Source organism: Tursiops truncatus, chromosome 18 (assembly GCF_011762595.2).
Source record: "Tursiops truncatus isolate mTurTru1 chromosome 18, mTurTru1.mat.Y, whole genome shotgun sequence".
Lineage (NCBI taxonomy): Eukaryota > Metazoa > Chordata > Mammalia > Artiodactyla > Delphinidae > Tursiops > Tursiops truncatus.
The window spans coordinates 46,989,512-47,014,244 of record NC_047051.1 but is presented as its reverse complement, the minus strand read 5'-3'; the positions used below and the strand labels follow the sequence as shown (position 1 = coordinate 47,014,244).

At 39.4% G+C, this 24,733-nt stretch overlaps 1 protein-coding gene across 5 annotated transcripts in view; it reads left to right on the top strand.

The window, feature by feature from the left end:
• The window catches only part of KLF12 (KLF transcription factor 12), a 448,314-nt gene that overhangs the window by 117,575 nt on the left and 306,006 nt on the right, over positions 1-24,733 (top strand). The window lies entirely within an intron of this gene.

Genomic DNA, 24,733 nt, shown 5'->3' with positions numbered 1-24,733 from the left:
TCCTGTCATCTGTAGTGACAGCTTTACTTCTTCTTTTCCTATTTGGATTCCTTTTCCTTCTCTGATGCTGAGGCTAAAAGTTCCAAAACTATGTTGAATAATAGTGGTGAGAGTGGGAAACCTTGTCTTGTTCCTGATCTTAGTGGAAATGGTTTCAGTTTTTTTACCATTGAGGACGATGTTGGCTGTGAGTTTGTCATATATGGCCTTTATTATGTTGAGGAAATTCCCTCTATGCCTACTTTCTGCAGGAATTTTATCATAAATGGGTGCTGAATTTTGTCAAAAGCTTTCTCTGCATCTATTGAGATGATCATATGTTTTTTCTCCTTCCATTTGTTAATATGGTGTATCACGTTGATTGATTTGCGTATATTGAAGAATCCTTGCATTCCTGCAACAAACCCCACTTGACCATGGTGTATGATCCTTTTAATGTGCTGTTGGATTCTGTTTGCTAGTATTTTGCTGAGGATTTTTGCATCTGTGTTCATCAGTGATATTGGCCTGTAGTTTTCTTTCTTTGTGATATCTTTGTCTGGTTTTGGTATCAGAGTGATGGTGGCCTCGTAGAATGAGTTTGGGAGTGTTCCTCCCTCTGCTATATTGGAAGAGTTTGAGAAGGATACGTGTGAGCTCTTCTCTAAATGTTTGATAGAATTCGCCTGTGAAGCCATCTGGTCCTGGGCTTTTGTTTGTTGGAAGATTTTTAATCACAGTTTCAATTTCAGTGCTTGTGATTGGTCTGTTCATATTTTCTATTTCTTACTGGTTCAGTCTCGGAAGGTTGTGCATTTCTAAGAATTTGTCCATTTCTTCCAGGTTGTCCATTTTATTGGCATAGAGTTGCTTGTAGTAATCTCTCATGATCCTTTGTATTTCTGAGGTGTCTGTTGTAACTTTTCCTTTTTCATTTCTAATTTTATTTATTTGAGTCCTCTCCCTCTTTTGCTTGATGAGTCTGGCTAATGGTTTATCAATTTTGTTTATCTTTTCAAAGAACCAGCTTTTAGTTTTATTGATCTTCGCTATTGTTTCCTTCATTTCTTTTTCATTTATTTCTGACCTGATCTTTATGATTTCTTTCCTTCTGCTAACTTCGGGGTTTTTTTGTTCTTCTTTCTCTAATTGCTTTAGGTGTAAGGTTAGGTTGTTTATTTGAGATGTTTCTTGTTTCTTAAGGTAGGCTTGTATTGCTATAAACTTCCCTCTTAGAACTGCTTTTGCTGCATCCCGTAAGTTTTCGGTAGTTGTGTTTTCATTGTCATTTGTTTTTAGGTATTTTTTGATTTCCTCTTTGATTGCTTTAGTGATCTCTTGGTTATTAAGTAGTGTGTTGTTTAGCCTCCATGTGTTTGTATTTCTTACAGATTTTTTTCCTATAATTGATATCTAGTCTCATAGCGTTGTGGTCGGAAAAGATACTTGATATGATTTCAATTTTATTAAATTTACCAAGGCTTGATTTGTGACCCAAGATATGATCCATCCCGGAGAATGTTCCATGAGCACTTGAGAAGAATGTGTATTCTGTTGTTTTTGGATGGAATGTCCTATAAACATTAATTAAGTCCATCTTGTTTAATGTATCATTTAAAGCTTGTGTTTCCTTCTTTATTTTCATTTCGGATGATCTGTCCTTTGGTGAAAGTGGGGTGTTAAAGTCCCCTACTATTATTGTGTTACTGTTGATTTCCCCTTTTATGGCTGTTAGTATTTTCCTTATGTATTGATGTGCTCCTATTTTCGGTGCATAAATATTTACAATTGTTATATCTTCTTCTTGGATTGATCCCTGTATCATTATGTAGTGTCCTTCCTCGTTTCTTGTAACATTCTTTATTTTAAAGTCTATTTTATCTGATATGAGTACTTCTACTCTACCTTTCTTTTGATTTCCATTTGCATGGAATATCTTTTTCCATCCCTTCACTTTCAGTCTGTGTGTGTCCCTAGGTTTGAAGTGGGTCTCTTGTAGACAGCATATGTATGGGTCTTGCTTTTGTGACCATTCAGCCAGTCTGTGTCTTTTGGTTGGAGCATTTAATCCGTTTACATTTAAGGTAATTATCGATATGTATGTTCCTATTACCATTTTCTTAATTGTTTTGGGTTTATTACCGTAGGTCTTTTCCTTCTCTTGTGTTTCCTGTCTAGATAAGTTCCTTTAGCGTTTGTTGTAAAGCTGGATTGGTGGTGCTGAATTCTCTTACCTTTTGCTTGTCTAAAGCTTTTAATTTCTCTGTCAAATCTGAATGAGATCCTTGGTGGTTAGAGTAGTCTTCGTTGTAGGTTTTTCCCTTTCATCACTTTAAATATGTCCTGCCACTCTCTTTTGGCTTGCAGAGTTTCTGCTGAAAGATCAGCTGTTAACCTTATGGGGATTCCCTTATGTGTTACTTTTTGTTTTTCCCTTGCTGCTTTTAATATTTGTTCTTTGTACTTAATATTTGATAGTTTGATTAATTTGTGTCTTGGCGTGTTTCTCCTTGGATTTATCCTGTATGGGACTCTCTGTGCTTCCTGGAGTTGATTAACTATTTCCTTTCCCATATTAGGGAAGTTTTCAGCTATAATCTCTTCAAATATTTTCTCAGTCCCGTTCTTTTTCTCTTCTTCTGGGACCCGTATAATTTGAATGTTGGTGCGTTTAATGTTGTCCCAGAGGTCTCTGAGACTGTCCTCAATTCTTTTCATTTTTTTTTCTTTATTCTGCTCTGCAGTAGTTATTTCCACTATTTTATCTTCCCGGTCACTTATCTGTTCTTCTGCCTCAGTTATTCTACCTTTGATCCCTTCTAAAGAATTTTTAATTTCATTTATTGTGTTGTTCATCTCTGTTTGTTTGCTGTTTAGTTCTTCTAGGTCCTTGTTAAACGTTTCTTGTATTTTCTCCATTCTATTTCCATGATTTTGGATCATCTTTACTATCATTATTCTGAATTCTTTTTCAGGTAGACTGCCTATTTCCTTCTCATTTGTTAGGTGGTGGGTTTTTGCCTTGCTCTTTCACCTCCTGTGTGTTTCTCTGTGTTTTCATTTTGCTTAACTTACTGTGTTTGGGGTCTCTTTTTAGTAGGCTGCAGGTTCGTAGTTTCCGTTGTTTTGGTGTCTGTCCCCAGTGGCTAAGGTTGGTTCAGTGGGTTGTGTAGGCTTCCTGGTGGAGGGGAGTAGTGTCTGTGTTCTGGTGGATGAGGCTGGATCTTGTCTTTCTGGTGGGGAGGTCCACGTCTGGTGGTGTGTTTTGGGGTGTCTGTGGCCTTATTATGATTTTAAGCAGCCTCTCTGCTAATGGATGGGGTTGTGTTCCTGTCTTGCTAGTTGTTTGGCATAGGGTGTCCAGCACTGTTGCTTGCTGGTCGTTGAGTAGAGCCGTGTCTTGGCGTTGAGTTGGAGATCTCTGGGAGATTTTCACCGTTCGATATTACGTGGAGTTGGGAGGTATCTTGTGGATCAATGTCCTGAAGTTGGCTCTCCCACCTCAGAGGCACAGCCCTGATGCCTGTCTGGAGCACCAGGAGCCTTTCATCCACGTGGCTCAGAATAAAAGGGAGAAAAAGTAGAAAGAAAGAAGATTAAATAAAATAAAATAAAGTTCTTAAAATAAAAAATTATTATTAAGAAAGAAAATTTTTAAGGCAAAAAAAAAAAATGGACAGACAGAACCCTGGCACAAATGGTAAAAGGAACAGACAAAATCCTACACAGAAGCATACACATACACACTCACAAAAAGAGGAAAAGGGAAAGAAATATATATATCGTTTCTCCCAAAGTCCACCTCCTCAATTTGGGATGATTCGTTGTCTATTCAGGTATTCCACAGATGTAGGGTACGTCAAGTTGATTGTGGAGCTTTAATCCGCTGCCTCTGAAGCTGCTGGGAGAGATTTCCCTTTCTTTTCTTTGTTTGCACAGTTCCCGTGGCTCAGCTCTGGATTTGGACCCACCTCTGCGTGTAGGTCGCCTGAGGGCGTCTGTTCTTCGCTCAGACAGGACAGGGTTAAAGGAGCCGCTGATTCGGGGGCTCTGGCTCACTCAGGCCAGGGGGAGGGAGAGGTGCGGATGCAGGGCGAGCCTGCGGCGGCAGAGGCCGGTAGGACGTTGCATCAGCCTGAGGCGCGCAGTGCGTTCTCCCGGGGAAGTTGTCCCTGGATCACGGGACCCTGACAGTGGCGGGCTGCACAGCCTCCCGGGAGGGGAGGTGTGGAGAGTGACCTGTGGTTGCCCACAGGCTTCTTGGTGGTGGCAGCAGCAGCCTTAATGTCTCATGCCAGTCTCTGGGGTCCACATTGATAGCCGCGGCTCGCGCCCGTCTCTGGAGCTCCTTTAAGCGGCGCTGTTAATCCCCTCTCCTCACGCACCAGGAAACAAAGAAGCCAGAAAAAGTCTCCTGCCTCTTCGGCAGGTGCAGACTTTTCCCCAGACTCCCTGCCAGCTAGCAGTGGTGCACTATCCCCTTCAGGCTGTGTTCACGCAGCCAAACCCAGTCCTCTCCCTGGGATCCGACCTCCGAAGCCCGAGCCTCAGCTCCCAGCCCCGCCCGCCCCGGCGGCGGGTGAGCAGACAAGTCTCTCGGCCTGGTGAGTGCCGGTCGGCACCGATCCTCTGTGCGGGAATCTCTCCGCTTTGCCCTCCGCACCCCTGTGGCTGTGCTCTCCTCCGTGGCTCCGAAGCTTCCCCCCTCTGTCACCCGCAGTCTCCGCCCGCGAAGGGGCTTCCTAGTGTGTGGAAACCTTTCCTCCTTCACAGCTCCCTCCCACTGGTGCAGGTCCCATCCCTATCTTTTTGTCTCTGTTTATTCTTTTTTCTTTTGCCCTACCCAGGCACGTGGGGAGTTTGTTGCCTTTTGGGAGGTCTGAGGTCTTCTGCCAGCGTTCAGTAGGTGTTCTGTAGGAGTTGTTCCACGTGTAGACGTATTTCTGATGTATTTGCAGGGAGGAAGGTGATCTCTGCGTTTTGCTCTTCCGCCAACTTGAAGCTCCCTCTCACCTTCTCTTATATATAGTGTTCTGGTAGGTAGCACAGAGCGGTCAGGCACCTCTGTATAATCCGGTTTCCCCTGCACTCTCCCAGTCTGTACGAGTCGGCAGTGCTCTGGACCTGTCTGCTCTGATGCTTTCTTACCCCCTCTTGCTTCATCCCTGAGGGTGGCCAATGGTTCATATGTCCAGACCTCTGCTTTTCTGTGTCTTTTCAGTGCCCTTTGCCAATTACTTTCAATTCAGACCGTTTGACAGCTATGTTTTGCTATAAACATAAGTACATGGAGTGTGTGCGTATCATTTCTATCTCTTTACAGTTGCCAACTTATCTCAGGAAAACCGCTTTCCTTCTTTTTCTTCCATTTGGAGTAAAAAGATCATGACCCCATTTCAGCTGTTCCATCCTTTTTTTTTTTTTTTTTGTGGTACGCAGGCCTCTCACTGTTGTGGCGTCTCCCGTTGCGGAGCACAGGCTGCGGACGCGCAGGCTCAGCGGCCATGGCTCACGGGCCCAGCCGGTCCGCGGCATGTGGGATCCTCCCGGACCAGGCCACGAACCCGTGTCCCCTGCATCTGTAGGCGGATTCTCAACCACTGCGCCACCAGGGAAGCCCTGTTGCATCCCTTTTTATGGCAGTGTTAAACCTGTGTATACGTAGTCTATATTTAGCAAATAGGTTAAAATAGAATTTCCCAATAAAGAGAAGAGTTAGAAATAAGACCAAGATGAGATCTCAAATAGAATCAAGTGACTGGTCAGGCTTAGAGGATTTCAGACTTCCTGGAGTTGTGTGAATCATCTCTGTTGACTTTTATTTTTAAGGTTGAGTGCATTTACTTATTCATTTATTTTTAGCTCACCTTTTCACCAGAGTGCAGTTCACATGCAGAAAAGTGCACACACCGCTGGTGTACAAATGGGTGAACTCCCACAAAGTGAACATAACACACTCCACTGCCACTCAGATCAAGTCATGAAACATGACCAGCAGCTGCTCACGCACCAGTCGGCTGCTGTCTCACCTCCATCACCGTAGACGACTGTCTGTCCCTGATGCTGCACAATACACATGCTCTTTTGAGTCTGGATTCTTTTGTGCAACATTGTGTTTTGAAGAAAAAAATTTTTAATTGAAGTACAGTGCTGTACAGTATTATATGTTACAGGTGTGCGTTATAGTGATTCACAATTTTTAAAGGTTATACTCCATTTATAGTTATTATAAAATATTGGCTGTATTCTCTATGCCATACAGTATGTCCTTATAGCTTATTTATTTTATACATACTAGTTTATACCTCTTAATCCCTAGCCCTCCCTAGCCCTCCCCTGTCTCTCCACCCTCCTTTCTCCCCAGTGGTAACCACTAGTTTGTTCTCGGTATCTGCGAGTCTGCTTCCTTTCGGCTGTCTTCACTAGTTTGTTGTATTTTTCAGATTCCACATATAAGTGACATCATGCAGTATTTGTCTCAACATTACGTTTTTAGATTCATTCCTATTGTTCTTTTTTCATTGCTATATAATATTCTGTTATAGGAATTTATCAGAAACCTTCCACAGACTTATTTATCCATTTTACTGTTGATGGACATCTCGGTTGTTTCCAGGTTTCAGCTGTTAGGAATATATTGCTATGAATATTCTTGTGAATGCCTTTTGGCACGTGTATGTACATATTTCTGCATAGCATAGTAGTAGGAATGGAATTGCTGAGTCTTCAGGAATGTATTTTCATTTTAGTAGATACTGCCAAACAGTTTTCCTTAGTGACTATACCAATTTAGACTTTATGAAAGTTCCAGATGCTCCATATCTCACTACTCTGTATTTTCTCACTCTCTTTTTGTCATTCTGATGGATGTGTGTTGATGTCTTAGAGGAGACTTTAATATACATTTTCTTAATAATTAATAATGGTGTATACGTTTCATATGTTAATGGCCATTTGGCCATCTTTGGGGAAAAACTTGTCCCTCTTTTTTCGGTCCATTAAAAAAACTGGCTTATCTGTCTTTTCCGTTTTTGTTCATTTCTAAATTTGAACCATATCCTAAATCCAGTGTGACTTTTCTTGGGGAGGGTGAGGATCATGGAAAGGTTATTCCGGTAGAAATATGTATGTGTTCATTCATTTAACACAAGGTTTATTGAACATCTCTTATGTTCTATACCTTTACAATGGTATAAAGGTAGTGTCTGCCTTTGCAGTCTAGTGGGGTATTAAGGCATGTCAAAGACATCAGGAAGACTGAAGGTTAAGTGCTTTGCTAATTAGGGACAAGGAGAAAGCCCAATGAGAAAGCATAAGCAGGGCACATAATAGACTCAGAGTTTTTAAGAAAAGACTTCCCATGAGAGAAGAAAGGGAACCAAAATTTAGATGAAAAATAAGAGTTAGCCAGATGAAAATGAAGATGGGGAATAGTGTTTTAGGTGGAAGAAGCAAAATCATATTGGAGAAATGGCAGTGTCTGTGGAGAGGAAGGATGTGTTTGCATGCAGATGGGGGGATGTTGAAAAAAGTATTCATCGATTTATTTAATTATTGTTTGCTGAGCACCTCTAATGTGCCAAACCCTGTGTAAGTTGCAAGGACACGAGGGTGGATAAAATTATTAACCACAACAATGATAATATCTAATATCTCCTGAGTGCTTCCTGTGCTGTGCACTGTGCTAAGCTCTGTACCTGCATTATTTCATTGAACTCCCATAGCCGTTCTGTGACATAGGCACAGCTGTTATTCCTGTTTTATATTTGAGAAAACAGGGTCCTCCAGAGTTTAAATAACTTCAGTAAACCTAGAAAGCCTCTATGCCCACTGAAAATAAATCTGTTGGGGACTTCAGAAATTGCACAAAGAACTACACATACCAGTTGTAATTGCATTGGAGGGTTACAGTAACAATAAGTTAGATATGGGTCTGTATATGATAACCAGAGTAGATTATAAGAATAAACATTTTTTAGTGTTTTAAAAAAATTATAGGTATGTAATATAATACTGTGTATATTATATGTACTGTACTAATACTGTATATAAATTATTGTGTATAAAATATTTCTATCCACATGATAATAAACAGGTAATAAACTATACTACCTGAGAGCACAGACTCTGGAGTGGAAATCCTTGGTTTGATTCCTGACTCTGCCATTTATTATTAAACTAAGCATGGCAAACTCTTAACCTATGTGCTTCACTTGGAAAAATATTGTTTTAAATCCCTACTATTAATATATTCAATTCAAAATTTTGTGGTCCTGTGAGGAAAAATATTCAGATTTGCCTTTGGTCTTTTTCTTGAAAGTTTCAATGTGCTGCACGCTAACAAAAAGATCGTTTGCCAACAGAGACCTTGTAAAGTACATTAGTTTGGGGACTGCAGACAATTTTTGGATTGAGCTGAAGGCACTGAAAATAGAAGGTTATAATTGAAATGTCAGCAAATATGACTTTAACAATTCTAGTTGATGCTCTTGGAATATTAAATATACCTGTTAAATGCATTTTTCCTTTTCAGTATTTAAATTTTAATATGCATCTCCTATTGCTGCAGCCTATTTCCTATATCAGTAGTCCCCTGTGGCAACTTTATCTTTGAATACAAACTATTCTTGTTCAATATTTGAGTAACGATAATGAGTTTTATTCCGTAAATAACAGCCTTAGGTACTCTACAGCCCAGCATAACTTTACCGTTTGCAAGAACTACAAATATTTTTTATTTGTTTTGTATTTTTCATTTGTTTTATTAAATGTTTTATATTCCAAATAGCCATTTTAATGTTTTATTCATTACAGTAAACAAATGCAGAACACACGAAGAAAACTGTTGATGAATGTACAATGGGTAAATCAGTTGTGTTTGTGGGGTACCCTCTCTCCACTGGGCTGGAAAACCTGAGATGCTGAAATGCAGTGTTCCAGGAGCCTTCTAGAACAAGTTGACAATATGAATTATGTTTGAATTAGCAATCTAAGTGGCCCAGAGCTGATACACACTCCAAACTATGGAAGAGTCCTTGAAAAATCTTATTTTGTTCAGAGCTTGTTTAAGGGGTTCTTGTCCCCTCTGAGGGTTGCCCAGTAGTTTACTTTTCAAACTTTTCCTCAGAAAGGGAAAATCATTCCAGGTGTGTGGTTGAAAGTAGCCTGCCGCAAGCAGTGAATTTATTGACTCTCTTATTTTACATTAAATCATGTGATTTTTGAACTGTGCTCATAATATACTCAGTTTGTTTTAATACAGTTTCTCCAAAAAGAAAATCTAAAAGTGAAATTGATGCTTCCGTTAGAAATTCCATGTTTATTATGTGAATTTATGTTCTTCCTGGCACCCCGATGCAAAGGCCCAGACAAATCTAGGGTGTCCATAGTTTGTAGTTTCCTTGGCCTCCTAGATGTTTTGAATCTGAAGGTCAGGCCAGTGCAGTACATATCATGAACTGATTGATGTGTGGATGGTGTTTTGTTTGGTTTTTGTCAGTACAGCAGTACTGTGTTTATAAAGTAGGAGATCTCTTAAACGGGTATAGAGGCTTCATTTCATTTGACTATAACTACGAGGGAACCACTGTCAGCAGGTGAGGACCAGCGGCCCTCTGCAGAGAGGACATCCCTTCTCTGTCCCGCTTCCAGCCTTCTTTTGGGTGGCTCCACTGTTTCAGCCTCTTGGCTCCTGGGAGCACGGAGATTGGTAGCTCCCTCAGTAAATTAGCCCAGAGCTGCCCAACTGATGTGCTGGGGGTCGGTTCCAGGTGTGTTGAGATACTGATTTCCTTAAACAGTTGAGGATGCCCTGAAAAGGGTTGGGAAGCACTGAGTTAGCCTGTGGTAACTTCATGTGTGGCCTGGCACCTCCACCCCTAAGATGCCCCAAGGGTTGTGGGTTCTGGGAGTTTTTACACAGGAGGGCCTCTCTGTGTTTATACCACCATGTGGAGAATGGTCAACTCTTAAAGACCCTCTGCAGAATTAGAAGAAATAAATGCATGTGCTCGTTGTCAAGCAGATCCTCTCTCTCAAGTCAAAGGTTTTATTGCCAGTGAACCAGTGTCTTCTGAGTCTAGCCCTGCTCACATTGCGTGGTGTCACACTTATTCATGAAGTTAGCGTCTGGCGGGAACTGACCCACCAGGGATATTTGGTAGAAATCATACGATTGAAAACATGACTTCACACGTAACTCCATGAAAAAAATGAGGGTTGGTATGAGTTATAATATGTGATTGTTTTTTACGTATTGCTGCTTGTCAATAAAAGTGCTGGAAAAATTCCTTAAATGTACAATGAATTCTTTCACCACTTTTACACATTATGAAAATGAGAAACTCTGTTAATCAAATTTGTTTACTCAGAAGAATGCCTAAGGAGAAACATAAAGAGCAACATTGAGACACAGAATGAATGAAAATGTTATTGTCAGTAGTTTTGACATTTAGAAATTTCGGAGGATTGTTTGGCCTGAGTTTCCAAATGATGCTGTAACATAATATGCTTGGCTGTGTTCAGTTTAATGATGTATGTATTGTCCAGCGTATTTCCTATCAGCAGCAGAGTGGATATGTGATGCAGAATACGTTACATTTTATTTTATCAATTTAAATACAGCTATGCTTCAGGACACAAGGTGGATGTTGGGTTGTATTTCTGGTCCTCTGGGGATCTTTTAGTTTTAATAGGCTATGAGGATTAAGGAAAGTCCTCGACACTTGAATTCAGGCATGGCTGTGTGTGAATGACTGTGCTTTTGGAAGATACACACGACACTTTTGAGATCACTTTGCAGAGTTTTCAAAGATCTGAAGATTGATAATCTGGTGAGATAAAAATCAGGTACCAACAAGCATCAAATACATTCTTCACAATTATAGCTTTCCAAGGACCTGAAGACTGTGCTCAATTAACAGTACATGTTGGGATATATTCACATCCAGATACATTAAATGCTAGATTAAACAAGAAAACGTATCTTTGGGGAATTCAGTGGAAGAGAAGTCATTATGGTCTCTATAAAATACAATTAGAGGCCAAGAAAATTCCCAGTGTGTTGTACAAGGCTTTGAAATGTAGGACCTTTGACCGGTGCTGTTTAATAGAAATATAATGCGAGCTGCTTCAGTAATTGTAGAGTTCCTGATTGCCATGTTAGAACGTAAAAAGAAATAGGTGAAATTAACTTTAATAATACATTTTATTTAACCCAGTATGTCCAGAGTGTTGCCATTTCAGCACATAATCAATATAAAATGATAAATGAAGTATTTTAAATTATGCTTTTTGGTAAAAGGTCTTCAAGTGTATTTCACACTTGCAGAGCAGCTTGATTTGGACCAGTCACGTTTCAGACGCTCAGCAGCTACAACTGGTGGCTATTGGAGCAACCACTAGGAATGCGTGGCGTTTAGTTTCCTTAGTACTGTGAGTAGAGATTTTGTGCTGTTCCGTTGTATGTCTTCTTGGTAATTAAAAACAAAATTCTGAGGGGCTTCCCTGGTGGCGCAGTGGTTGAGAGTCCGCCTGCCGATGCCGGGGACGCGGGTTCGTGCCCCTGTCTGGGAAGATCCCACATGCCGCGGAGCGGCTGGGCCCGTGAGCCATGACCGCTGAGCCTGCGCGTCTGGAGCCTGTGCTCCGCAACGGGAGACGCCACAACAGTGAGAGGCCCGCGTACCGCAAAAACAAAAAACAAAAAACAAAATTCTGAAATCAGTGCTTTCTAAAACCTAGGGCCCTCCTTTATTTTTAACTCGACGAGGGATTTAGTTGGAAAGAGGAGGAAGGAGAAGCAGTACTTGTTGATCCCGTGAATGAGTGATTAACGTTCATAGGACAGAGATCAAGGTGTGGATTTCCGAATAATTACAGGGATAAGATGGACGACATTAGAGAGGCAGTAAAAGAGAGGGTGTAGAAGTTACTGAAAATCAGCGTCTAAGGCTGGAGTAGATATAATATTAAGTTAAGTTTTAGAAGATGGAGCCAAATAATCTCCATAAACAGGAGTTCTGGATGATGGATTTTCAGAATGATCTTCACTTCTATGGGTTTTAGTTTATTTGGGTCCTATTACTATGAAAAATTGGAAACCCATCTCCTGTTGCCTTGTTCCCTGTAGAAGAAGAGTATGGCATACGCATGCCGGTTTTCTGGAAACCTGGCTGTCTTCAGTAACTCTTTCTCTTTTCTTAAATTAGAATCATTTAATAATACAGGATACCCAGAGAAGTTCATGTGGCTTGTTTTCTGATCTCTTTCTGGCTCCAGCAGGTTCTGTGGCTTAGTAGTGTTGCTTGGTTCTGTGTTTTAAAACCAAAGTAGTACTTATAATTATGAAAAATAATAATTTAATAATAACTACTCTTTTTATCGAGAGCCTTCTGCAAATTGCACTTCTTAGATTCTCTAGACGTTACAAACATGCTGCAAGGTAGGCATTATTTTAGCCATTCTTGTGGATGTTGAAAACCTGAATTCTAGAGAGATTGTGATCGGGCCATGGCCGTTTAACTTGGAAATAGAAAAGCTGAGTTTCGAATTCAGGGCTCTAGGATGTTAGATGTCATCCAGCTCTGAAGAACTCTGCAGTTACTGTTCATGGTCTTGTAAAAATGGGAGGATTAACTTTCCAGAAACTTCTGAGGCTCCTGGGACTTCTGGCTATATGGGGGAGTGTTCTTGCATAATATCTCTGAGGAAAGCTACATTAAAAATGCATTGGCAAAAGGAGCTCTGATGTCCTTTGTTTAATATAGACCCCATTCCGTCCACAGAACATACATGGAGAAATGCTGCCCAAGTGTAGCAATAGCAACACTGGGGCCATCAGTGGCTCCTGATCATAATTGAGAATGGGAACAGCAGTGTCTTCAGTGGCTGCCCGGATCCACAAAGTGAGTGTTGCAGTGCCTGAAAGCTGGCCACATCTGTACCTGGATAAATTTGTCCTGGCATAGCGCTTTCATCAAGCTCACACCTCAGGAGCTTCTAGTGAGGGGCACTGTGGTGTGAGGAAAAGAGTATGGACTTTGGAATCAGACGGAAGAGTGTTCAGATCCCCACTGTGCAATTCAGTAGCCATGAAGCTTTCTTCACTGGTAAAGTGGAGGTTAATATCCCTCCTTCACGGCGAGGACTCCCTAAGATAACGTGTATGAAGTACCTGCGACGCTGCCTGGCGCGTACCTGGTATATAGAGTACATTTTTGCTGCTGAGATACTGTTGGAAATAATATATTCCTTTAATTTACACAAAACAATGTCGCAGATATGTTTCTGAGCCTTCCAAGTGGCCATCGTAAAACCCTAGGGAAAGAAATTACTTATAGTCACAGATGAACACTACTGTAATGCATTGCTTCACGGAACTGTGCTTAGAAAAGGAATTCTCCCTCTTCACCTTTGGAATTGTTCAAGACCACCTCCAGAGGATCATTCAGCTACTGGTGTGTCCATAGGCTCAGCTCTGGAAAGAGTGAAAATATTTCACTTCATGGTCCCCTCTTTGCCTCCTAAGCATTTCTCTCCAGAGCACCACATAGTAAAGAGATGTGGTGTGCTAAGTTACCACTGACCTATTAGTCATCCATTATATTCTGCCAGGTTAGGAGCCACTGGGAAGGAGAAGTTTTGATAAATTTCACTGAGTTCATCAATTCAGAGATAGAACTCAAACTCTGTTAACCAATATTAATGTATTCCAGCTCATAGCATATGCCTTGCAGGCTTGTGCATTTTTTTTTCAACAACAGCTGTTTATTCCACTTTAAAAGAATTTCAGAGAATTGGACTCTGCAAATAATTCCTGTGTTCTAATATAAATACCTTCTTTTACAGTAGGAACTCAGTAAATTGCATTCCATAAATTATTTTTGGTGACTTCGTATGATTCTTTTCTTTCTCATTTTTTGTGCATTTTTAAAATAGAGGATTTGTAGATTCCACAACTTTATAAGTGAAAGGAAACTTGAAGACGTTTCAGCCCCTTAATTTCATAGATAAGGGAGCTGAGGCCCAGATCGGTTAGCTAATCACTAGCACACAGTTGATAATGGTAGTATTGCCATATACTGTAGTATTGTTTACTCTATCTAATGGGACACGAATCTCACCAAATAATGTTTAGTGGTCAGCTACAGGAATTCAGCATATTGCTAAGAACCATAGAAACTCCAAACAAAATGTATCATACAATTTGCATTAAAAACTGATGCTGGGTAGAAAGGGTTGTTCAAGAGAGCTGGAGCATTAGATGTGTTTCAAGTTGCTTGCCCTTCTGTAATCAAGAGTAGCTCGTGTAGCCTCCGCTTGATAACTGATTGGTCCATGGGTGATAGCTAGCTTTGGAGTGACTCATGCATACACTGGACACGATTCTATAATATCTATGTGGGAAAAAAGGTAGAGCAAGATTTTAGCAAGAGTTTAGGCTTAGAGATGTTCATTTGAGAGGTAATAATCAAATCTCTGGTGGGTGAACTTCCTAAGAGATCAAAGCCCGTTGTAAAATTAAGGAGAGTTTTGGAAGATACCCCTTTGTAGGGAGGTAGACTATTTAAAAGACATCCAATGGTAGTAGAGAGACTGGAGAAAAGAATCAGAGACCTCATTGAAACGGGGGAGGGGAATTTTCTTTCCAGGTGCAGGTTATCTATAATGCTAAATATACATCTGTCATCAAAGAGACCAGTTCATGGTCCGGGGCAGGTGGATCAACTTAGAGTTAATGAGTTGTGATCACATGTCTGAGGAAGGATAGAAATTGTTCTGTAGTTACCTGAAGTTACATCTGGTAGTAGAGCTGGCTGACTGTTAGCATTGAGACAGAGATTATCTGAATATTTTGAAGGCAGGAGAGAAGATGCATATGCCGGAGAGGAGTACAGAATGAGAGCCCAGATGTGGTGAGGGAACTTTAAAGTCCCTCAACCAAATAAAACACCTTTATAAAGGATAGCTAGTATAGGCCTGTATGTCATAAAGCATTTTATGAACCTGAAGGTTGAAGCATGTCGAAGATAGTATACTTACTATCTATGGGCATATTTTCATTGCTTTGTATTCGATTAATAAATATTTTGAAATATTTGATCCATGAGAGTCAGAAATGTCAGAAATACTTTCAATCATGGAACATAGCACAGTTCATGAGAAAGCACTTTTAAAGTCATTTTTTCCATAGAATTAGCTTCTTTAAATCATATTTTAATGTTCTTGGTTTAGCGTATATAATATAAATCCCTTTATACTGTAAGACAGATGTGCACCTAAGACACTAGAAGTTATGCTTTCACAATTGTTTTGATCATTTATTTGAAATGGACCTTCTCTCCACATTACAGATTTCTATATTAGAGCCCCTCGTTGGGTGACATGGGCTGGCTGGTGTAGGTATGCTGATTCTTAGGACGCTCGGTCATATATGTGTGTGTAAATTATATGTGTCTGTACATATATGTGTGAGTGTTCTCAGACTCAGATTTAAATGTACTCATTCCTAGTACATCCCCTTTCCCTGAAATGTCTTTTCTTCCTCACTTTTCACGACTCAGCTTTGTTTCACCTTGCTGTGGGTTCCCTCAACTTCCTGCTGTACTTTATTCTTTTCACCAGACCTCATATGATGTTATTAGTTCTTCAACTTGATATAAGTTAGAGAATATGGACTTTAATTACAGTTACTTTCATTTTAAAGTGTGGGTATCAATTCAGGGTCATTAGAATAGCTACGCCTTGTACATGCATTTATTAGCTAATATATATAACACCTAGTTCATGTGAAACGTATGGTAAACATTCAATAGATGGTATCTATTACTGTTATAATTATTTTACATATTTGTCTCACCTTTGTTGTCTATGAGCTTCTTTAAATTAGGCATTGTGGCATATAATTTGTAATGCTCTCAATTTCTGGCATATGGGTGATTCACAGATGAATTAATAACAGAATATATGTACCATGTAGTAAATGTCCGTGGGCCTTCATCAATAAACTGCTTGGATTGTACTTGAGTTGAGGTCCAGTTTCAGTATTTTTCAGTTTTTCAAGCGGTCTTTTTGATCCTTCTGAACAAGAATCAACCTAATATATCATTTGTCATTCTCAGCAAAATAGTTATTTTGATATTTTGGTATTAATTAATTATGAGAGAAGCATAGGGTTATGTAATACATTTGACAGTCTACTAATTTGCTCATCGTTGAGAAATACTTATTGATTATGTACTTGCCGTGACAGCCAGCTATCTCTTATGGATCAGATTATGAACTACGTGGGGCAATGATTATGATGTCTGAATATGCACACTGGATTAATGAGTTCAGCTGGTCAAAACTATCGTTCAGTAAGGCAAGATTTTCGTTAAAAATATCAAATAAACCCTCTTGTTTCTGTATCATTATGTCAAAATGTCACTGAAACAAATCTACTTACTTCATTGATCCATCTTCAAATTATATCTTAAAATCTGCCTGTGTTAAAACTTCTTTGCGCCCAGTTACGTGAAGAGATTGAACATAAAAGTATCCTTAAAATACCTCAGGTCTGATGTTTTCTAATTCTTGTTAAATATTTCGAGATTGCAAATTTCATTTAAATGTCAACTGTAATTGTGTGCCGTTTGTTTTTCTACTCAGGTGTTACAGTTTGATGGAATGTTTTCCCCACGATTTAATAAATACTTGTTTTATTTCACGTGAATTAATTCAAAACTGGATAAGAGCAACATATTTTAATCAACTATTGTTGTGATGGACTAGAAAATAAATTTACTCTGTACGCAGTTTACTCTGCCTTTGAGTGGGATTTATCTTGCTTAGCATTGGCAAGCTAAACATAGAAAGCAATAATTAATAGGAAAACCAAATATGTATACTGAATGAGGCACTTATTTATTTATATTTTAAATAAATTTATTTATTTATTTTTGGCTGCATTGGGTCTTTGTTGCTGCACGTGGGCTTTCTATAGTTGCGGCGAGTGGGGGCTGCTCTGTCTTGCGGTGTGCGGGCTTCTCATTGCGGTGGCTTCTCGTTGCGGAGCATGGGCTCTAAGTTCGCGGGCTTCAGTAGTTGTGGCTTGTGGGCTCAGTAGTCGTGGCTCGCAGGCTCTAGAGCACAGGCTCGGTAGTTGTGGTGCAGGGGCTTAGTTGCTCCGCGGCATGTGCGATTTTCCCGGACCAGGGCTCGAACCCATGTCCCCTGCATTGGCGGGCGGGTTCTCAACCACTGCGCCACCAGGGAAGCCCGAGGCATTTATTTTTCCTAACTATGTCATAGCTCTTTAGTGTATAAAATTTTAATTACCCAGTAATATATACACCCAGTTATGTCCAGATAACACCCATTGAAGTAAAGTAGTGAAGAAGTTCTTAGACTGTGTGAATTATGCATTTATAAGTGGTACCAAATGTGTGTTTACCATGATTTTATTTTCATTTGTTTTCAAAACTTGAAGTTTGCTTTTCTATATATAAATCACACAACCACATTATATTTAACACAACCACATGATATTTATAGAAAGTGCTGGGAAGTGAACTGGAGATTAATAAGTAGCTGGGTACCCTGTGACTCCTTTTCTCCTACCAGCCTCTTAAAAACCCCAAAGATTTTTAACATCTTTGGCATGATGGTTTAAGACATCCTGACAGAGAGGGTTGGGGAAGGATGTTAGGGTCCCCCACGTGGCGGTGCAGACTAGTGTGTGGCCAAGTTACTTTTGGCAGAACGTAGTGTTACATGCGGTAGCTTTCCATGCAAGTACAAATTGCACATGCTCATATTTGTGTTGCAATCTAAATCACATAAATTAGACATACGAAGACAAGATTTAATCATCTTGTCAGTCCTTTGCAATACAAATCAGATTTTTGACTACTCAGTCCCAGTAAAATGGCAATTACACTGGAAGACGAGCATAGCATACATTACTTTTCAAACCATTATATTGAGCACAATATGTGTAAAAGAAAGGCTTAATTCATTTGCTATGGTTGCTTTCTTTTAAGGGTTTATTTGTTCTCCGTCTGCGCAGAATGATGGGGTGTAACGGAAGCCGCAAACAGATTGAGAGAGTAATTTCCACGTCAGTGTGCTTTGGCTCCACCTCCTCCCTCAGAGAATGGGCTGTTTATTCAGAGAACTCTGTTCTTTTTTTTTTTTTTGCGATATGCGGGCCTCTCACTGTTGTGGCCTCTCCCGTTGCAGAGCACGGGCTCCGGACGAGCAGGCTCAGCGGCCATGGCTCACGGGCCCAGCCGCTCCGCGGCATGTGGAATCTTCCCGGACCGGGTCACGAACCCGTGTCCCCTGCATCGGCAGGCGGACTCTCAACCACTGCGCCACCAGGAAAGCCCGAGAACTCTGTTCTTAAATGATTGTGCAAAGCATACATTACTCCACATGGGACCTTAGTTCTTAAAGTTTGCTCTTTCTGTGTTGTGTGTTTTTCTTAATAGTGAAGAATTCCTGGGTGGAAACATAATTTCAGAGAAACGTAGAGCTGGAAATAGGGAAGAACCGTTTTGTAAATGGAGAATTTTCAAATGATTTGTATGTAACTAACAGAATTCCAAGGGGATTATTATGGGATATGGGTTATTAATGACCTTGAATTCCCTTTCTCCTATTTCTGTTAGCTGTTACATCATTGAACTCTCTTAATGGGTGCATTATAGACACTGTACTGTGACACCCTAGAGTGGAGATCCTGTCGTCTTTGTATTCCCAGGATCTTCCTGTAAGAGACACACTCTCATGGTTGAAGGTGGTATCAAGGAAGTGGAACTTGGGCCAGAGTAGGTCATTGCTAGTTCCTAGTTCTCAGGAAAGTTTAAGTGGAAATAAGAGATTGGACACTTGATGATAAATGTAGCGAGTAGGGGCGGGACTGACATTTGCTGAGTAACTAGTATGTGCCAGGTAGTGTGGTAGCTACATTGTCTACATTCTCCTTTTCAGTGCAGCCCACAAGGTTTTATGTTACCAGTTTAATAAATTCAGGAAAGGGAGTACATAAGGTGAAGCAACCTGCCTCAAGTTATATGACCCCAGATGTTAAAGCTGGTGTTCATTCTGTCTGGCGTTCATGCCTGGATCTTTTTCGTGACCATCAGTACCACCTTTCTAATGGGAGTGGAACATACCATTCATTCATGTGAGGTCCCAATTCTGGGCATAAAACCGTCCTTGGCGTTTCCATATCATCATTTGGTTTGCCTGATGAGTAAAGGAGGGGGTGGAACTTGGTGCCTGGGTTTTTGTCTCAAGGAAGGGAGGTAATGCTACAAAGTAGGTGTGTAATTATAAACTATGTCCAGGAAATAATCTACATTGAGGCTTTTTGTGCTTCTCTTTTTGCATTCATCAGATCTTTGCTATGATGCTCTTGTATTAATAAATTTAATACAAATTGGGTTCCTTTTTATCAGGATATGCTTTCTCTATGGATTCTGCCTACCCTAGTTGAAGTGATCTCTATTAAAAGTGTGAAAATTCCGAAGTGGGATACAAAGAAAAATTATCACTCTTTAATCTTTATTCACGAGTCGTGAAAATTATATGTATTTCATATGTAGATGTTATTTAGATTATAGAGCCACATCTACTCAAAATGGAAAATAAAGAGCTATCCTTTTCTATTTATTGTGAGAGGCATATCTAAAATCACATATTCATACAGATGTAATTTCCTGACTACCTGTGGCCTATATTTAAAAATACCTGAACATTAGTTTGCTTCTCTACAGAGAATGATGTGTGTGCCATGGAAATCCGTGTGTCTTTTCTCAGCAGTAAGATGTTTCATGCTGTACAGGTTCAGAAGAGATACTGTAGGTGTCACCTGTCACCTAGCAACAAGCTTACTGCTTTGTGTCTTTAGTGTCTCTTTTCATTTTAAGTCAAAATAGTTATGAAAATGTAGCGCTTAGATTTGCATTTATCTCCTGAAATATTTAGATTAACCTTCAAACATTTTCAGTTCCCAAGATAACTCACCACGACAGATGAAACAGAGATAACTTTCAATAAAAAAAGGCAACTTATATATCAGAAACCTTGGTACAGAGTAAGGCCAACATGGATCCTGTTATATAATATCTCAGACTGAAATGCACAGGCCTGCCAGTGAGTTCCTTAATCAGCTTTAAAAGTTGTGGTAACTGAATTGAATAGGTATATTACACGTTTATTACTTGGCTTTTTTTTTTTTTTTTTTAAATCAGCACTTGAAAACACAAGATCACAACTAATGAAGTAGTGATTTGTAAAGTTGAATCCAGAAGACGGAATTCCAAATGGGATTGCCATACCGGCATCAGGATTCAATTATTTGAAACAGAGCAAACTAAATTACCTGTGGGCAGAGTGGTATACCCTGACTAGTCAGGTGTCTGTAAACACTTTTAAAATGTGTTTCTGTGTCTCTGCTTAAAGATACATAAAGGGATTATCAGAGGAACCAGCAACAAGTGTACTTATGGGTCCTGAAGTATTTTGAATGTGTTAAACACTAGCCTTTAAAGATTGAGAACATAATAGATCATTTAAGATGTGATGAAGAGCCTGTTACTAGAGGCTAATGTAATGCCTGTACTCCGAGGTAGTTATTCTGAAGTAACTCCCTATTCATTAAGGAGGATAGCATCCACTTTCATTCTGGCCAAGGTCATTTCTGTTATCCAGGATACTCTCTTTGAATTCTTATGGAAGCTGGCTGACCAACTGGAAATTTTAGGGAAGAAAACAAGAGTTAGAAAGTGAAGAATTTGGACATTCTCTATTGCTTATAGCTACTGAAGAGAGAAACAGGTGTAAGTAGAATTTCTCCAGACTATCCGCTAAAAGAAAAACCAGTATTTACCAGTGGTTCCAGGCAGCAATATTTTTGTTTAAAAGTAAATCTAAAATTCTTTCTAAAATACAATACTTTATGCCTTTTGTTATTTCTCATGTTTTTCATATTGGAATAAGTGACTACTAACTAACCCTTTGCTTTTCTTCACCTGACAATTGAGAATCATTTTTGGAGCCAGGAAAGTGAGGACCAAAACACGTGTGATGAGTTTTTTGATGAGGACAGTGCCCTTTAGAACTTCGGTACTTAGGGAGGATTTACTGGATAATTTCACAAACCTATTTGGCAGAGTTAAATAATCTTTTAATTAGGAAATTGATGATATAATAACTTATTGGAAATGTGCCAATTTCCTGTTTTATATCGTGGTTTGGTTTTGATGGGAATTTGGGGAACAACCCAAAGGTCCCTTAGCATGAATAAAATTGGAGCTTCGTCTATTCTATCTTGTGGTCTTAATTTGGGGAAATTCTGTTGTTTTCCTGTTTAATATCTGTCCACTGATTAAAGAGTGATAATTCTTACGTGTGCTTACGTATATGTTAGTGCAGATTGTTGTATAGACATTACTTCAGTTAGGGTATATCGGGTAGGTAAAACAGGTATTATCCTTGCTTCTGTGGAGACGGAAGTTGGGCCTCAGAGAGGTTGATTGAGGTTTTTAAGGTCACAGAGCCAGTAGATGACAGAGGTGAAACTAGGGATAGGTCTTCTCAATCCTAAACTGTGTCTTCGTTTTCTGTGGGGTGGGTGCTACAGAGCAAAAGATGACCTTGAGTGCTTTGAACAGCTTCAACTGAATGGAAAACAGAAGTTAGCATTGTACCAAGCTGTCCCCAGGTTTAAAACATACTGAGGTGTACATTTAAATTATAGGTAGTTACAGAGATATATACAAAGAGCCGTCCACTAACATTTGGGACTAACTCAGGGGTTTTAAAAGGACCCCACCATTATCTGACTCGTTGCATAGGAAATTAACCTCTGATCGTCACTGTCAAATGGATCTTTTTTTTTTTTTTTGTCAAATGGATCTTAAAATGCTCATGTGCTCAACTCACAGAACTACTTTCAGAACAAATACTATCATTAGGATACTTGGTAAATCTCCAAATGCTGTAAAAATGTGTGATGTTGTGTTATGTATAATTCACAAAATTTAATGTTTATTGTGGTCTGTAGCTTAATTGCATCAAAAAAATACAAATTATATAATTAAGGCCCTAGTTACTTGGTTAAGAAATATCCACACAATTGATATAAAGGGGAGTTTATTTTTCTTTTGTTTTTATCATTAGCTTCTCTTATTCATTTGACAAACCTTTATTTTATCTCCTAAAATTTGCTGGGCAATGGGCTGTGTATTGGACAATAGATGGTAATAGAACTAGGTTTGCAGGTACAGCTTCTTCTGGTGGGAATATAAATTGGTGTAGTCTGTATAAAAAGCGATTTGGGTAATATATTTTGAAAGAGTGAAAAAAGTTCATATTGTTATGATCCAGTAATTATACTTATATAACTATATTCTAAGGCAATTAAGGTAACTAAAGGTGCAGACAGGGCAGCTAAGTACAGTGGTGTAGGATGTGGATGCTTGGCTGAGGGGTGAGTCGTGGAAATCTACACTAGGCTTCCCTGGCCAGGCCCCACCTCCTGATTAGAGTCTGTCTGTGTCTTCCCAGAGAGGGCATCCTTTCTAGTTGTCCAAAGGCATCCTCCAGGCTAGCAGAGGTCCTTGTGTCCAAGATTTACGTAGAAGGATGTGTGTTATCAGTAATAGTAAAAAATAATAAACTAGTAGACAAAAATGAGGGAGTAAATAATACTGTATCCCTACAATGGAGTATTATGAATTTAGGGAGAAGCATTAATAAGTTGAGTGTCATGTAAAAATTCTCATGGTTTATTAAAGTGTGAAAAAAAATTATAGAACCAGAATGTAAGATTGAAACCAGTTTTGAAGTACCTGGTACATTCTGCTGAGAAGTGGGAACTGATGGATTGAGATATATTTTGAAGAATAGAAAGGACAAGACGTATTTTGATAAGAACATGGTGTTTTAGATGACTTTTTAGTTCTTTCAAGGGGTACCCTATTAAGGTTTCATAATGTAAAATAGAAGAATTATCCTCTGAATTTCAAGAGAATATTTCACCACTGTCATATTAAAATATTGTATTTATGTTCCATTGCTTCTTAGTGGCATTTCTAGTAGTGGTGAAAGCTGTACTATATTTTAGGGGATGTGTTTTGAGTCATAAGAGACATATCTATATCAATATAGACATAGAGGGAGAGATGGAGGGAGGGAGGGAGGGAGGGAGAGTCATTGACTGACTGATCAATTGATGGGGTTAAAGCTGGAATAAAATGAAAGACCACTTCATCTTACAGGCCAAGCCCATGGAACATGTACATTCTGGTACATTTCATTTAAGGCTTTATGAGTGAGTGAACTGTTTTTTCTGTTCAAATGTATGGAAACACACACAAAGGAGACCTGGCTGGATACTGCCTGTGTAGACATTGGCACAGAATGGGTGCTGCTAAGAACTCCAAGACGTGTCCCCTCTTGAGTGCAATTCCAAATGAAAAAAAAAAGTCAACTGTGCCTAATAAGCTGGCTTAACTGAATGCCAAAGAAAATTTGCCTCATGAAATGGAAATTCTGAAGCAAGTTACATAATACTGAGAGAGAATAAATAGGAGGACTTTTAAGATCTATCCAAATGGGGCAAATGGTGTATTGTAATCAGAACTCTCCAATACAGCAATATTTAATTCTATTTGGTGAGATCCAAATGGTGTTGGGGATTTGGAAGCTTTCAGAAATCACATAAATATTTACTCGGTATTTGTTTAATTTTTGAGTGACATATCTTAGATCAGTTTTTAAAAAGTTCCTTGGGTATTGGATAACATGGAGCCACCCAAAAGTATTCATGTTAGTCGTTCTGCACATTTGTATCAGCTATAAAGAGGGAGAACAGCATTCCTTTAACAATCTCTTAGTTGCTAAGAATAATAGAGCCAACTGCTCCAGCCGGAACATTTGTGACTTCTCTTTCTTACATTAAATTTACTTCTAAAGCAGTTTCTGCCATTTTCTCCCCAGCCTTCTCTCCCTGTTGCATGCCTTTCTTTTTCTCCCCTCCTTCCCTTATCTGTATACAGATTTTCATATCTTGTGCCCAGGATCTGTCATAGCGTCATAGCTGGAGTTTCTGCCTCTGTTTCTTCATTTCTCCATTTTGCCCTTTACATGGCTGCTAAAGAGGAAGCAAAACCCAAAACTGTTCATCAGCGATTACTTTTATTGTGTCACTCCACTAATCAAGAGCTTCAAAAATTGCAGAATTAAGGTTTTCTTTTTCTCTCCTCCAGTGGAAGAATGTTACCAACATGTGGAACTTTTTTCTCATTTTTTAAAATTGAAGTATAGTTGATGTACGATATTATATAAGTTACAGGTGTAGGATATAGTGATTCACAATTTTTAAAGGTTACAATCCATTTAGAGTTATAACATATTGGCTATTTTCCCTGCGTTCTACAACATATCCTTGTAGCTTATTGTATACATAATAGTTTGTACCTCTTACTCCCCTACTCCTACGTTGCCTCTCCCTACTTCCCTCTCCCCACTGTTAACCACTAGTTTGTTCTCTTTATCTGTGAGTTTGCTTCTTTTTTGTTATCTTCACTAGGTTGTTGTATTATTTAGATTCCACATGTAAGTGATATCATACAGTCTTTCTCTGTCTGATTTATTTCACTTAGCATAATAGCCTCCAAGTCCATCCATGTTGTTACAAATGAAAAAATTCCATTCTTTATGGCTGAGTAGTAGTCCATTGTGTATGTATAGCACATCTTCT